This window comes from Mustela nivalis, assembly GCF_964662115.1.
Source record: "Mustela nivalis genome assembly, chromosome: Y".
NCBI lineage: Eukaryota > Metazoa > Chordata > Mammalia > Carnivora > Mustelidae > Mustela > Mustela nivalis.
Window position 1 is genome coordinate 5,280,798 of NC_139041.1, and position 16,919 is coordinate 5,297,716.

Consider the following 16,919-nt stretch of genomic DNA (forward strand, 5'->3'; position numbering starts at 1 on the left):
GTCTAGCATTTTAGCATGGTGGGAAGTACTCTATACCTGGCTGCATCCCATGGGGACCTAGTTCTAAATTAAATAAACCATCCTCTGGCCTCAGTCAATGCTTGTAATATGTTTTTGTTTTTGTATTTGTTTTTTATCAAATGATGCACATGCACATATTTGACAGAAACAGAGAGATTACCGTCAGGTAGTGGCACTGGAGAGGGGGGATCAGACTTGTGAAATAAAATAAAAATTAATAAACTAGACTAAACCAAACTAGAATTAAAAAAAAAAAGAAATTCAAAAAATAGAAATGCATAAAGAAAAACGAAGGTGTATGTATCAAAAAGTTCATGTTAGAAGGTTATTATGGAATTTGATGTACGTGACAGCTCACTGTGATGGTAAATTGGTTAAACAAATTATCTATGTAAAAAAAAAATGAACCAGAATAGTGGGGAAGAGTTAAAAATAAATGTAGTCCTATGTAGTCCTATGAAGTAGTGGTGGTTGTTCCCTTGCAGTCTTTTATTTTTTTTTTCTTTCTTGGTTTGTTTTCTGGGGTACTGGCCTGCCACATGGATTTTCAGTCAATGATGTTCCCTGAGTTAACTCCTCAAGTTTCCTTCAAGGGGTTGGGCTTAGAGGAAACAGGTTTTTATATAAATATTCTCACTAACCTGCCTTCAAACAAACAAAATATTGCGTGTCTGTTAGAGTTGTATTGTTTGTGCCTTTTCCTTGCTTTTTCACATGATACTGGAGTACCATGAGAAAGTGAAGTGATATGTTATTTGTCTTACTGAGAGTGATAGATGTGACGTAGCCCAATGCTCTCCACAATTCTGCCACATGAGGCAAGGGGCAAGAATTAATTCTTGCTTATGGCTTGGCAAAATTCTGTGGTGATTTTGGAGGACAGTGAGATGGTACGCTTGTCGTCAGCCATAAACACAACTGGAAGATTACCCCATCAAGAGCAACATGGTGGAAATGGGCCTATAGCCAACAAAGCAACTCCACAGCCAAAAAATAAAAGAAGTTGCGGAGACTTTGGGAGAAGAATTGAGGCATGGCTTAGGGGAGATGTGGGCGGTTGGTGCTTCAGAGGGCCGTAAGTCAACGCAAAGGACAAAGGCACAGAAGAGAGGAGCACACTGAGAATCCACAAGGAGCATGTTTCCCAATGCCACTGGCTGCGACCATCATTGGCTCTGAATGGCATGAGTTCTTGTCAAAGGGTCTTGAGTCCGGAGATTTCAGATAATCAGGCTTGGCAGACATCGCCTCGAGAGAACACTGTGTTTCTCCAGGATAGGACACCAACAAGCATCCAGATGCAGGAAGCATGGAAACCATGATCATAATCAATCCTAGTAGGCAGAGTGGGAAGATGGTGGTTTCTGGCAGTTCATCCGTGAAAGGCAGTGTTTGTGGAGATGACTCTATGACTCGATGTGGAGATGACACGAAATTTTGGGCTCTTGCACCCGTAGCATATACATGGAGCTATTCGCCACTAAAGGACGGTGAGGACATTAGCTGCCAAACCTGCAAACATGAAGTCCTTTGTGTGGAACATTGGGAGGGCTGCTTTCCTCAGTCCAAGTTGCATGGTCCCAGGAGAACAGACTCTCCTATAGGGGACTATATGACCTTATGGGTCAGGGAAGACTAAGGGATAGGAAGACCCTTCTCAGGGAAAAATATTAGGGCATGGATGTATTGTGCTGTCTGTGTCCTCATTTCCTAGTGTTCTGAAACACGAGTCATAAGGCATTAGGGCTCTGTCTACCTGGTTTTACCTTAAATACCGTTGCAAATGTTTAAAGTAGAGTGACATTCTTCATGATAGCTAACCCTTAAGGAAGAGCCTTGGACATCACTCCTTGTCATCTTTAGTTAACTCTACCTGCTGTGGTAATGGGTGTAGACATGTTGACCAAGTCTCTTTAATCAGAGGAAAAGGAATAACCTATGTCGGTGGCCTTCAATACCCCCTGGAGCAAGACAGTAGATTGAGATGCAGTGCCTTTGCAAAGACTAGTGGATAAAGAAAATGTGATTCCTATTGGCAACAGAGTATTCCTCAAGCACCAAGGAGGATGAATCCCTGGTACTTGGCATTGACATGAATGCCACAGGACTGGGTGTTGCAAAATGAAAAAGGCAAGCAGCAAAGGGAAATGTCATATGGCTTCTCATCTATGGGTCCCAGAAGGAATACCATGGGCCTTAGTAAAAAGAAGGGAAAACTGAAGGGAAAAATGTCAGTGGAGGAGACAACCCAAGAGTTACTCAGGACTCTGAGGAACCAAGCTGAGGGTTACAGAAAAGAGAGACATGCAGGGAATGAGGGAACTGGCTAATGGGTGCTGAGGAGTTGTGGCATATATTAGAAGAAGCACTAGGTCGTATATAGAACTAAATAATCCGTGAATACTCTGTCAAAAATGAATGATGGATGATAGGCCTACTTCCTCAACACAACAAAATATTAAGATAAAAAAAAAAATTGGCCCTTTCCAAAGCAGTTGATGACTGACAGAGAAAAGGAAATAATTATATTTTTATTAACTTTACTTATTAAAATGACATGTACAATGTTTCCTAAAATGTCCGTATCTGAATTGGTCTTGATATTTGTAAATTAGAGTCTCCCCGCCTCCTTCATTTCTGGAATCAATTAATTGAAATGGCACTGCATTCACTAAATGTCTAGACAAGTTGCCCAGGAAAGTGCTTTGGACCTGGACTTCTCTGTGTTGGTAGGGGTTTGATTACTGCTTCAAATGCTTTAGTCACTAGGAGAGAGTTCAGATGCTGTAGAGTTCCTGACCTAACCTTGGGAGTTGATATGTGTCGTGGAATTGATCCTTTATTACAGTTCTTGGATTGGCTAGCATAATTGTGTAGTGGGGCTTTTAGGTTATTTTTTTGTTCCTTTATATAAGTTGTCCTGTGGTCTGCTACTTTCAACTATATGCTTGTCTCCCCTTGAATCCAGGTAATGGTTCCACCAGTTAAAGTTTTCAAAACTAATGTGTGGATTCTTTTGAATTTTTCCTATTGGTTTGTCTGTATTTCTTTATTGCAATGACCATATGTATTATCTCCTTTTTTCTGTTTACTTTGGAGTTTGTTTCACCTTTTTCTATTGCCTTATGCCACCGTTTAGGTTGCTTTCCTTTAGTGTTTTTAATTTTTGGAAATAAACGCATTTAGCCCTATATTCTTTCCTCATACAATATTTTGGTATCATCCCGTAAGTTTCTTGACTTTCCTTTGCTCAAGGTACTTTCTGATTTTCCTTTGGCTTGTCCTTCCTTGACTCTGCTAGTTCTGGAGTATGTTGTGTTTTCCACATTTTAGTGTCTGGCTGTGTTTCCCATTTGTGATTTCTTTCTGTTTTCATATATTCGTGGTCCTAAGTTACAAGATAAGATTTGAATTCTCTATTAATTACGACTGGATTTGGACTCCAGCAGAGGATCTCTGATAGACAATGTTAGTTCTGCCCTTGGGAAGAACTTCTCTTATGGTTCTTAGATACACAATCTTATGCATGTTTCCCCAATGCTCAGATGGACTAGAGAGCCCATGATGACGACTATTATTCCTTACCACCTTTCCCTCTGGATGATCTGTCTTGTGTGTAAGTGGATATCGTAGTCCCCAACAATATTGGAATGTGTTCCCAATCTCCTTTCCTTTCTGTTAATATGCTTCCAACATTTAGAAACACCCACATTGGTTTTGTATCTGTAGGCAATTCTTCCAAGTTTCTGATGTTTTGATGCTGCATGAAGACAAAACACCTTCAGGGAATCTTTTGTCTCTTGAAGTGCTAAAATCTCTCTACTTGTCATCGGCACAATCACTTGATTCTCTTCTCCTTGCCAGTTGCATGAACTATATCTTCCCAATTCCTCCATTTTCAAGCTATGTGTATCTTGATAGTCGAAAGAAATCTCCTTATAGTTGAAGAAAATTTCCTTTGATTGTATGACCAACGTAAGTTCAAGCTTGTTTTTTTTTTTTTGACCTTTTTTTCCATTATTTTTTTTTTTATTTTCATGTTTCTAATAATCTGTTTATAGGGATTGGAGAATTTAGTCCTGAATACGTTAACCAATAATTGACAATAAAGGAGTTAACTATCTCATTTTCATTGTTTTCTTACTTGGATTATCTGTACCTTTACCCTTAATGGTATTTTGGGGGGGTTTGCTTCCCTTGATCCACAATTTCTCTGCATCGCTCATGTATCTTTTCTGTGTGTGTGTGTGTGTGTGTGTGTGTGTGTGTTTGTGTCGATGCTGTCTGTGTGTGTTACACATAACACTTATAATGAAATTTCAAGAGATGGGAAGTTGGTCTTTTATGGATCGCAATTCAATTGGATATGCCTTTAAAACTCCCATTCCATCACTTGGAAATTGTATGTTATTTGTCTTTCTTAGACTGATAGATGTGACATAGCCCAATGTTCTCCACAATTCTGCCACATGAGACAAGGGGCAAGAATTTATTCTTGCTTATGGCTGGGCAAGAGTCTGCAGTGCTTTTGGAGGACAGTGAGATGGTAGTAGTGTCTGGGAACTCCAGGCTTGTCTTCAGCCAGGAAAACAACTGGGATATTACACCATCAAGTGCAACATGGTGGAAATTGGTCTGAAGCTTACAAAGCAAACTCTAGGGCTAAAGAGAATTGAAGTTACAGAAACTTTGGGAGAAGAATGGAGGCATGGCTTAGGGTAGATGTAAGCGGTTGGTGCTTCAGAGGGCAGTGAGACAATGCAAAGGACAAAGGCACAGAAGAGAGGAGCACACTGAGAACCCACAAGGAGCATGTTTCCCAATGCCGCTGGCTGCGACCAGCAGTGGCTGTGAGTGGCACGAGTTCTTGTCAAAGAATTGTCTTGAGACCTGAGTATTCAGATCATCAGGCTTGGCAAACATTGATTCGAGAGAACACTGTGTTTCTCCTGGAGAGGACACCAACAAGCAACCAGGTGCAGGCAACCTGGAAATCTTGATCAGAGACAGTCCCGGGAGACTCGTTGGGAAATGGTGGGTTCTGGCAGTGCTTCCGTGAGAGGCAGTATCGTGGAGATGACTCAATGGGGGCACACAAAATTTTGGTATAAACACCAGTAGTATAAACACAGAGCTACTGGCCAAAGATAGTATGGTGAGGACATTAGCTGTTGAAACTGCAAACACGAAGTCCTGGGCATAGAACACTGGGGGGACTGCTTTCCTCAGTCCAAGTTGCTTTGTCCCAGGAGAACAGACTCTTCTGTAGGGGACTAGAAAAAATACCTGCCCACATGCTTTCTCCTGATTACAGCATTCTAATGGTTTTCATTCTGTTTAGTTAGTTGAAAGTCTCCTTTCACAGGCACGCCAGAGCCCAACAAGATGAACATCACCATATTCAGCCCAGACACCAAATACTCCAAATGGCAGGCAAGGAGAGCATCTAGATGACTGGCCTCAAAGACAGGGGACAGCCACAACACACCAGCAGAAGGCATGCATGCCACACACATCGTGAATCCTTCAAGGGCAAGCCATTGGCCACTCAATGATGTCATCATCCTAGAGAATTTACTCTCAGGTAGAAAATAGATTGGGTTTTTTGAATAAAGAGAAGATAGAGACCTGGATCCAGTGCAAAGGTGGAAGAATCATTGGACGCTGAGGAAAAAGATTGTCCAGGCCAATCAAAATGAAACGTCTACATGTAACATGCTCGATGGAAGATTGAAAGCAACAGCCAAGATACATCTGTTCTGTACATCAGAAATACACAGAAGATATCAGGGAGTTTCGAACCACAGAGATAAAAGTGTTTAAAATAATAAAATAAGGAGTCCTTGATGAAAAGATTATGAGCAAACTGGATGCAAAGACCAGGCAGCTGACAGAAGTGGAGGATCAAATTTGTCATCTGGAAGGCCAGTAATGAAGAGGAAGGAAGCAAATCCAGAGAGAGAAGGAAGAATGATGGAACATGACAATGAGCTTAGGGAAGTCATCAACTCCAAGGAATGGAAAGTGGTGCCTATTTTAAGAGAACTAGGAGTAAGAGAATAAGAGTGCTGAACATTTCTTAGAGAAATCAAAGCTTCAAATGTCCCTCACCAGGAGCAGAAACAGAGATCTTGATTCAGAGACACAGAGGTGTCCCATCTATGTCTACAAGAAGCAGTGCCACACAAGACATAGTGTCACTCCCCCTGCAAAAGCTAGCAATGGAGAAATTCTCTTTACCCAAATATGCTTGGGAGAGTTGTGTGCCCATAGCCATGTCACTGACTTCAAGACGGCAAGCTCTACCAGCTCTTGAAGCAGGTCAGATAGAACAAGCAACACCATCCCAAGCCAAAATCTGGATGCCCTGCATTTCTGAGTAATGACAGTGCAGTGGTACTTGTCTAGAACTAGGAAGAATTAATAATACAAAGATTGGATCCTGTGATGTGTCCTTCGGTACAGAGGCGGCTCTCAGCTCAACTCATGATCCCAGGGTCACGGCATCGACTCTGGTCTCAGGTTTCCTGCTCAGGGGCAAGTCTGCTTCTCCCTCTCCAGGTCCATCCCCTGATTGTGATCTGTCTCTCTGTCAAGTACAAGCTTGTCCTTATTTAGACAAAAAAACAAAAACAAACAAAAAAAAGAGTGTATAAGGATTGACTTGCCCAGAGCATGGTTTATTTATTTTGTATTTAGGTCCCTATGGAATGCAGCCAGGTTCAGAGCACATCCTACCACCCTGAAATGCCAGACTGTCGCTCTGAGCTTCCTTGTTAATTCGGATTTTATTTGTCTTCCAGTATCTCCTCACCAATCTCTAGCATCCACTCTCTATACAACTGTAGTGACTCCTTTTTATCACGTTCTTCATCCTCTCCTGGTTCCATTAGAACATAACCATCTTCACAAGGGACACTGCTTACTGATCACATGAAGCCATTTTGGGGATTGTCATGAGAGGGTTAAGGAAGACTTGTTCTGCCACATCTCCATAGAGTTCCCCAGAGGGTAGGTGCACCAACCTCTGAGAATGCTCATGGTTCTGTGATATTTGAATCCTCTTCCTTGAGTTCTTTTGGAGATACATGTTTGTATCTCCATGTATACATGTTGTTTGGACAACCTGAAACAGGCACAAAAATCTTTCAAATGGTTTCATTTGGGCTATGGTTCTATTCCAACAACTCAACACTTGCTCCTGTGGACTCCAAGTACATGAGTCCGCCCTGGGCCTCAGGTTCTCAGGTGAAGGGTCTGCCTTTGGTGCTTTGTCACTTTTGAAAATTGGTAGGTTATTTTGACACGGTGTTTGGAGAAGCGAGGGTCACTCATGTCCTCGCTGTTGAAGACTCCAGACATGTCTTTGGCATGGTTGCCGGTTTTCTCTGGGAGCCTTCCTTGGTGGTACTTTTCCTGTTCAAAAGCGCCAGGATTGAGTGGGAGGATCATAGACATGTGCAGGGCATGGAGTTCCAGCCCCGAGTCATTATTTGATGTCTGATTCTTCCTTGGCCAATCGTGGGTAAGATAGAATGGTAGATTCCGGCCTTTCTCAAGAGCCCAGAGGGCTGGTGGTGACAGTCATAACCAAAGACTATGAATTCAGCCATGGAGAAGCTGCCACCGACTCACTTTGCCACTGCCTTAGTGAGAGGCCCAGGTGGCGCCAGTGGTTTGGGAGGGCTTGGAATCCTTGGACCACTCATGAATACTCCAGCCAATGTTGTGATCAGGCGTGGTTTGGCGAAGAGTAGTTGATATGACCTTAATCCTTGGTGACATCACAGAAGTTGGCTTCCCTGAATCATCAGTCCCTCTCTCATGATCTTTGAGTACTATGGCTTTAGGTAGGAATCCCCGGGAAGGACAGAAAAAGAGTCTTCTGAAATTGATCAAGAACTCAAGTTGTTTTGTATGTTAATTTCCCACTTCCCTTTTCTAGACAAATAGAAAAGAAAATTATAGTTGGTATACTATCCTGTAGGCCAACAATTTTCCAGAGACAGCAATGTTTTCTTATTTCCACTGAAATCTCTAGAGATCTCAAGAAGCAGAGAGGTCTCTTGGCTATCATCAGCTCTCTGTGAAGTATGTCATCCTTTGGATGAAAGAGTACTTTTCAGGGTCTTTTCCTTATGTTAAGGGATTACTAAGGGTCGGAAATTATGGGTATAGCCATGTTGACCGTGTCTCTTTAGTCAGAGGAAAAGGAACTGCTTATATCCATGGCATGCAATGGCTCCTCCAGTAGAACTGTGGATTGAGCTGCAACTCCCTTGAAAGGACTAATGGATAAAGAAGGTGTGGTCAATATTTCCCATTGGACAAGTGTCTTTTCCTATCTTCTGCCCATTTTTTTTATATGATTGTCTGTTTGTGAGTGTTGGGTTTGAGAATTTCTTTATAGATCCTGGATATCAACCTTTAGTGTGAGCGGAGATTTGCAAATATTTTCTCCCATTCCATGGGTTGCGGCTTTGTTTTTTTTTTTTTCCCATAATTTTAAATTTATATTTTTATTTATATAAAATATATATTTTTATTTATATAAAAATATTTATATACAGATAACAGTATTCATTATTTTTCAACTACACACAGTGCTCCATGCAATCCCTGCCCTCTATAATACCGACAACCTCACATTCCCATCACCACTTCAAACTCCTCAGAATTTTTTCAGAGTCTGTAGTCTCTCATGGTTCACCTCCCCTTCCAATTTCCCCCAACTCCCTTCTCCTCTATAACCCCCATGTCCTCAATGGTATTTGATATGCTTCACAAATAAAGGAAACCATATGATAATTGCATCTCTCTTCTTGACTTACTTCACTCAGCATAATCACTTTCAGTCCCCTCCATGTTGCTACAAAAGTTGGGTATTTATCCTTTTTGATGGAGGCATAATACTCCATATTGTTTATGGACCACATCTTCCTTATTCAACATCTGTTGAAGGGCATCTTGCTTCTTTCCACAGTTTGCAACTGTGACCATTGCTTCTATAAACATTGGGGTACAGATGGCTCTTCTTTTCACTACATCTGTATCATTGCTGTAAATACCCAGTAGTGCAATGGCAGGGTCATAGGGAAATACTATTTTTCATTTCTTGAGGAATCTACACACTGTTCTCCAAAGAGGCTGCACCAACTTGCATTCCCACCAACAGTGTGAGAGGGTTCCCATTTCTCCATATCCCCTCCAACACATGTTGTTTCCTGTCTTGCTAATTTTGGCCATTCAACTGGTGTAAGGTGGTATCTCAATGTGGTGGTCATTTGAATCTTCCTAGTGGCTAGGAATGATGAACATTTTTTTCATGTGTCTGATAGTCATTTGTATTTCTTCAATGGAGAAGTGTCTGTTCATGCATTCTGGCCATTTTTTGATATGGTTGTCTGTTTTGTCTGTGTTGAGCTTGAGGTTTTCTTTATAGACCTTGAATGTAACCTTTTGTCTATACTGTCATTTGCAAATATCTTCTCACATTCCATGGGTTACCTCTTTGTTTGTTGACTGTTCCCTTTGCTGTGCAAAGGCTTTTGATTTTGCTGATGCCCCAAAAATTCATTTTCACTTTTGTTTCCTTTGCCTTTGGAGACATATCTTGAAATAAGTTGCTGTGGCTGATATCGAAAAGATTATTGCCTATGTTCTCCTCTAGGATTCTGATGGATTCCTGTCTCACATTGAGATCTTTTATCCATTTTCAGTTTATCTATATGTACAGTGTAAGAAAATGGTTGAGTTTCATTCTTCTACATATAGCTGCCCAGTTTTCCCAGCACCATTTATTGAAGAGACTGTCTTATTCCACTGTATATTTTTTCCTGTTTTGTCGAAGATTATTTGACCCTAGAGTTGAGGGTCAATATCTGGGCTCTATACACTGTTCCACTGGTATATCTCTCTGTTTTTATGTTAGGTCCATGCTGTCTTGGTAATCACAGCTTTGTGGTGAAGCTTGAGATCACATAACGTGATGCCCCCAGTTAAATGTTTGTTTTATAAGATTTACTTAGTGACTCTGGGTCTCTTCTGATTCCATACAAATTTTCGGATTATTTGACCAGCTCTTTAAGAGCTGGAGCATATAATATATATGTATATTATATTTATTTGTTTGTTTATTTTCTGCTTGAAATTTTTGAAAGAGGCGTGTTAAGATCTTCTTCTATTAGGGCACCTTGGTTGCTCAGTGGGTTAAAGCGTCTGCCTTTGGCTCCAGTCATGATCTCAGGGTCTGGGATCGAGTCCCTCATTGGTCTCTCTGCTCAGCAGGGAGCCTGCTTTCTCCCTCTCTCTCTGCCTACTTGTGAACTCTGTCTGTCAAATAAATAAATATTTAAAAGTTAAAAAAAGATCTCCTACTATTAATGTATTCATATCAATATAACTCTTTATCTAGACTAATAGTTTTCTTATGTAATTGGCTGCTTCCATATTGGGGTCATAGATATTTACCATTGTTAGATCATCTAGGTGTAGAGTTCCTTTAAGAATTATGTAGTGTCCTTCTGTATCTCTGACGACAGTCTTTAGTTTAAAATCTAATTTATCTCATATGAGAATTGTTACCCCGACCTTCTTTGGGGGCCAATTTTCATGAAAAATGCTTCTCCATCCCTTCACTTTCAGTCTGGGTGTATCCTTAAGTTCAAAATGGGTCTCTTGTAGGCAACATATAGTTGGGTCTTGTCGTTTTATCCATTCTTCAACCCTGTGTCATTTTATGGGTGCATTGAGGCCATTCATATGGAGAGTGATTATTGATAGATAGGTTTTTTATTGACATAGTGTGACTTTTGAAGTCTTTCTTTCTGTAGATTGTTTCTATTTTTCTGTTCAATGCTATTCTTAGGATTTTTCCTCTTTTCTTGAACCTTCCTTAATATTTCCTGCAGTATCAACTTGGTGATTGCATAGTCTTTTTAGACTTGCCGGTCTTGGGAACTCTTTATCTCTCCATCCATTTTGAATGTCTGTCTTTCTGGGTAAAGTATTTTTGCTGAATAAAGTGTTCTTTTCATTAAGCGTCCTTTCTGGCTTGCCATGTCTCTGTGGACAAGTCTGAGGAGATCCCGATGGGCTTTCCTCTGTACATAAGGAGCCTCTATGTCCTAGCTGCTTCAAGAGATTGTATCTATATTCATTGTTTCTCAGTTTTACTCTCAGGTTTCTTGACTTTTTTTTTTTTTTTTTGAAATCTATAATCTTGGGGGGAGACCCTTCTTTCTTTAGTACATGAATGCTGGTTCCAATCGTAAGATTGGGAAAATTGTCATGAATAACTTGTTCTACTATATCTTCTAGACTTCTTTCTTTCTCCTCCCCTACATAGATTCCTATAATTATGGAGTTGGAATTTTTCATGTTATCATTTACTTACCTGATTCTGTTTTCATGTCTTCTAAGCTGTTTGTGTCAGGCTTCCTCCTGATCCTTTCTCTCTATCTCTTTGTCCTCAAGATCACTAATTCTATATTCTGTCTCAGTTACCTAGCTTTTAGAGAATTTACATTAGATTGGAACTCATTGAGAGCATTGTGAACCTTATCCCTGGTATCTTTCAGGTCTTTCCTATTCAATTACATTTGATCATCTATGGCTTTCTTCAACCTAGCTATTGCTTGGATAATTGTGAGCCTGAATTCTCTTTCCGACATATTAGCTATGTTGGTAGCCATTAGCTCTGTTGCAGAAGGCCCGTCCTCTGTATTTTTCTTTTGTTGGGCAATTCTCCTCCTATTCATTTTGATGAGAGATGACTGAACAGATGTAGCTGGATGTATTGAACATGGTGCAGTCAAGGTGCACCCTGGAATGTTTCTGAGAAATCAGGATTCCCCACCCAAATGAGTGAAAAACGAAAAGAAAAAGAAAAAAGAGAGAGAGAAAGAAACAGGGAAAAATGGAAGATAAAAGTGAAGGTTCAGATCAAATGGGCCCTAAGGAAAGATTTATATAGTATACAAACAAAAACAAAGAAAAATACTGATAAAAATATATGATGAGATAAAATATATAATATATATATAATTCTTATATATAAGTATGCAAGTATACATGTATATATGTATATAAGTCTTCTATATAAGTATATTATTGTTATACTTGGGTTTTTTACAGGTTCTTTCTTTATTTGCTTAATATATATATATATATATGTATAAAAGTGTATGACAAGAGAAAAAAATACATATAATATATATTTACACATATTTCTATTATATATATATATATATATATATATATATATATATATATATATATATATATATTTGGGTTTTGGTTTTAGGAGGTTTAGAGGAAAGCAAACTGCACCCTGATCTCCCTCTCAAAGGGAAGTCTCAGTCATCTCCCCTGTGGGTGCTGCAGAGCCCTTATAATTCCCCCTTGGCTGCTGGCAGAGCAGATTTTTGTCGTGGTCCCTGGGGATGCAGAATCTTCTGCATGTACCCCAAACTACAGCAGCAGTGGCTTTCTGGGCAGTTCCAAACTGCCAGAGAGGTTCAAAACAGTGATTCCACACTGAGGTTTTCTCGCTGCCCTGGCTGAGAATGCCTAGCCTTCTGGGTCTAAGAGTGCCTGGCTTGCAAGCAACTCTCTCAGGGGAGTGTGTTGGGTGTCTGAGTGTCTCAGGCTCTGATAGTATGGTGTGGGTCTAAGAGCACTAGGCTGAGTTTCAAACACCTCTCTCAGAGGATGGTAAGGGGTGCATGCGTCTCAGGCTCTTTTAGCAAGGCTTTGTGTTCTGCTGTCTGGCGAGGCTCCCAGGCCCTCACAGGAGCCAGACCCCACGCGATTTCAGGCGTGCTGGCGGCTTAGGAACCAAGACCTGTATTCACCACACTCTCTCTGGCTCCATGCCAGGGGAGGCTGTCCTGCATCCAGGGACTTAAGATCCTATTCTTAGCTTCCCCATTTCCCACAGTTTATCCCCGTGATCATTTGCACCTTTTGAGTGCTTTCAACCAGAGTCCAAGTTAATGCTGGTCCCCAGATGCAGGGCACTCTCGTATTGGGATATTTCCAATCAGTCGCCTCTGGTAGCTTCCTTCCACTTTTCTTTATCTTTTATAGTAAGTCTGATGTTCCAACTCTGCTTTTCATGCCCACTGGTGTTTTCTGCCCTTGTAGAGATCCAGATGTTTACAATTCTGGTCTCAGGCTTATTTCATGCGTGATCAGAGTTATTTGGTAGGAAATCACATCAATTTAGGGTACAGCTTGAAATGGTACCTCCTCTTACTTCTCCTTCATCTTGTGTCACTTCACATAACACTTACAATAAAATTTCAAGAGATAGGAAGTCAACCTTTTATGGATAGAAATTCAATTTGATAGGCCTTTGAAATTCACATTCGATCACTTTTGTATTTCCTGCAAAGAATGTCACATTTAGTCCTCTTTTATAAACTCATATTCCCACTAACCTGACTTAAAGAAACACAAAATTTTGTGGTTCTGGTTAGAGTCGTATTGTTTGTCCCTTTTCCCCTGCTTTTTCACATGTTCCTTTACTACCATGAGAGAGTGAAATTACAGGTTATTTGTCTTTCTGAGACTGAGAGATATGACGTAGCCCAATGCTCTTCCCAACACAGCCACATGAGACAAGTGGCAAGAATTCATTCTCTTTTATGGCTGTGTAAGAGTCTGTGGTGCCTTTGGAGCACAGTGAGATGGTAGTAATGTCTGGGAACTCCAGGCTTGTCATCAGCCATAAACACAACTGGAATATTAACACAACAACTGCAACTGGGTGGAAATTGACCTTAAACCTACAATTCAATCTCCACATCAAAAGAGAAAGGAAGTCATAGATACTATAGCAGAAGATTGGAGAAATGGTTTTGGGAGTCGTGGGTGATTGGTGTTTCAGAGGAATGTGAGTCAATGCAAAATAAAGGCACAGGATAGAGGAGCAAACACACCAAAAGGCAGTCAAGGACAGCCTCTGCAGATGATGGTGTTAAGGTCAGGGGACAGCCACAACTCAACAGCAGAGGACATGTATGCCTAACACACCAGAGACTCCCTCAAGAGCCAGCCCTTGGGCACTCCAATATCTCTTCTTCCTAAAGACATTACCCTTAGGGAAGAAAATAGAATGTGCTTTGAGAATAAAGAGAAAAAGAAAGAGACCTAGATCCAATGGTAAGATGAAATAATCAATTGAAATCAAAGAAAAATGAATAAGAAATGATTAAGGCAAAGCAATCGAAGTGAAACCTCTAATGTTACATACCCGATGGTAGATTTAAAGCAGCAGCGAGGATACTCACTGTACATCAGAAAAACACAGAAGATATCAGAAAATCTCTAACCACAAAGACAAATGTGATAAAAAAAGAAAATAAAATATAGGGTCCCTGATGAAAAGATTGGTAGCAGACTCAACGCAACGTCGAGGAAGCCTGCAGAAGAAGATGATCAAATTAGTGACTTAAAAGAAAAGAGTAGAAAATAAAAAAGCAAAGCCAAACAGAGAAGGAAGAATGAGGGGCCATAATAATGAGCTTAGGAAAATCATCGAATCCAAGGAATTGAAAGAGGTGCCTACTCTAGGAGATCTAGGAGTGAGAGTATAAAGGCCAAACATGTCTTTGAGAAATCAGAGCTGAAAATGTCTCTCATCTGGGATCAGAAACAGAGATCCAGATTCAGAGGCAGAGAGGGCACCCATCACCATCACCCATTACCCATCAACAGAAGGAGCATCACAAGACATATTGTCATTTCCCCTGCAAAAGCTGGTAGTGGAGGAATTATGTTTACCCAAATATGCGAGGGAGAGTGGTGTGTTCATAACCAAGTCAGTGACTTCAAGACGACAAGCTCTACCAGCTCTTGGATCAGGTCGGATAGAGCAAGCAACACCAGCCCAAGCCAAAATCTGTATCCCCTGCATTTCTGAACAATGGCAGAGCAGTAGTTCTTGTCTAGAACTCTGAGGTATTAAGAGGACAATGATATGATCCTTGATATGATCCTCCATTAGTTCAGAGGCGGAATTCAGCTCAACTCATGATCCCAGGGCCATGGCGTCAACTTTGGTCTCAGCTTCCCTGCTCAGGTGCAAGTCTGTTTCCCCTCCCCAGCTCCACCCACTCATTGTAAACTTCTGCCTATCTCTCAAGTACGTGCATGTGTATCCTTTGACTAAAAAACAAAACAAAAACAAAAACAAAAGCAGTTTACAAGGATTTACTGGTGCCAGAGGACGGTTTATTTAATTTGGACCTATATGTCTGTGGAATGCTGCTCCTCTTACCATGATAAAATGCTAGATCGTTGCTCTGAGCTCCATTGTTCATTCTCCTATTTTTTGTCTTCCTATATTTTCTCACCAACCTGTAGCATCTGCTATCTGTTCAGCTGTAATGGCACTTGGTTTTCACTCTCCTGGCTCCATTAGAACATGCCCATCTTCTGCAAGAGGCACTGTTTGGTTATTATATGAAACCATGTAGGGTATGGTCATGAGATGGTTAAGGCAGGCTTCTGCTGCTGTATCTCAATTCAGTTCCCCAGAGGGTAGCTGAACCACCCTGTGGGAATGCTCAAAATTCCTTGACATTCGAACCCCTTCAGCATGTCCTTTTGGAGATACACATTTTCATCTTGAACCGGCAAGAGTGTCATTCAGATCACTTCACTTGTGCTGTAAGGTCTCTTGCAACAGGTTCTGCGCTTGTTCCTGTGGACTCCAAGTAGATGAGTTAGTCTTGGGCCTCAGGTTCTAGGGTGTAGAGTATGCCTTTGGGACTTGTTTACTTTTGAAAATTGGGTGGCCTTTTTTTCGTGATTTCTGGAGACACTAGAGTTACTCGTGTCCTCACTGTTGAAGACTACAGACAGGTCTTTGTAATGGTTGTGGGTATTTCCTTTCAGCTTTACTTGGGTGGCCTTTCCCTAGTCAGAAGCACCCTGATTGGGTGGGAGTATCAAACACATGTGAGGGACATGGATTTCCTCCCCTGAGTCTTTGTTTGAGACCTGCTTCTTTCTTGGACTTTCGTGGTGGGTAAGGTGGAATTGTGGATTCATGCCTTTCTCCGGAATGCAGATGGCAGGTGCTGACTGTCACAATAAAAGACTACAAATTTGGCCATGGAGAAATTAACACCAACTCACTTCACAGGCAGCCTCAGAAGTTTGGGAGGGCTTGGGAACTTCTTGGCCCACCCATGACTACTACAGCCAAGTGTACATAAGGCGAGGTTTGGGAAGGAGTGGTTGCTAGGAACTCAAATCTTTGTGACATCACAAAAGCTGGCTTCACTAAAGCAGCAGTCCCACTCTCATGTCCTTTTTGTCCTATGGCTTTAGGTAGGAAGCACCAGAAAACACAGAAAAAGACCCCGTAGCCTGATCAAGAACTCAGTTTCTCTTTTGTGTTAATGTCCCACTTCCCTTTCTAGACAAAGAGAAAAGAAAACGACGTTTGGGATACCATCCTTTAGACCAGCATTTCTCCATAGAAGGCAAGGTTTTACTATTTATACTGAAATTTCTAGAGATCTCAAGAAACAGTGAGGCCTCTTGGGTATCATCAGCTCTCTGTGAGGTTTGTCATCCTGTGTGTGAGAGAGTCCTTTCTCAGTGTCTTTTCCCTAGGGGTCAGTTATGAAAAAGAATCGTAAAGTACCTTTTCAAGGAAAAATGTTAGGACATGGATGTATTGTGCTATCTTTGTATTCATCTCGTAGTGTTGGAAAACACTAGTCCTAAGGGATTATGGCTCTGTATACCTACTTTTTCCTTAAACAAATTTGGAAAGGCTTCAAGGAGCGTGACATTCTGCATGAGAGCTAACGCTGAAGGAAGAGCCCTAAACAGTACTCCTTGTTATCATTAGTTAACACTACCTGCTGTGGTAATAGGTA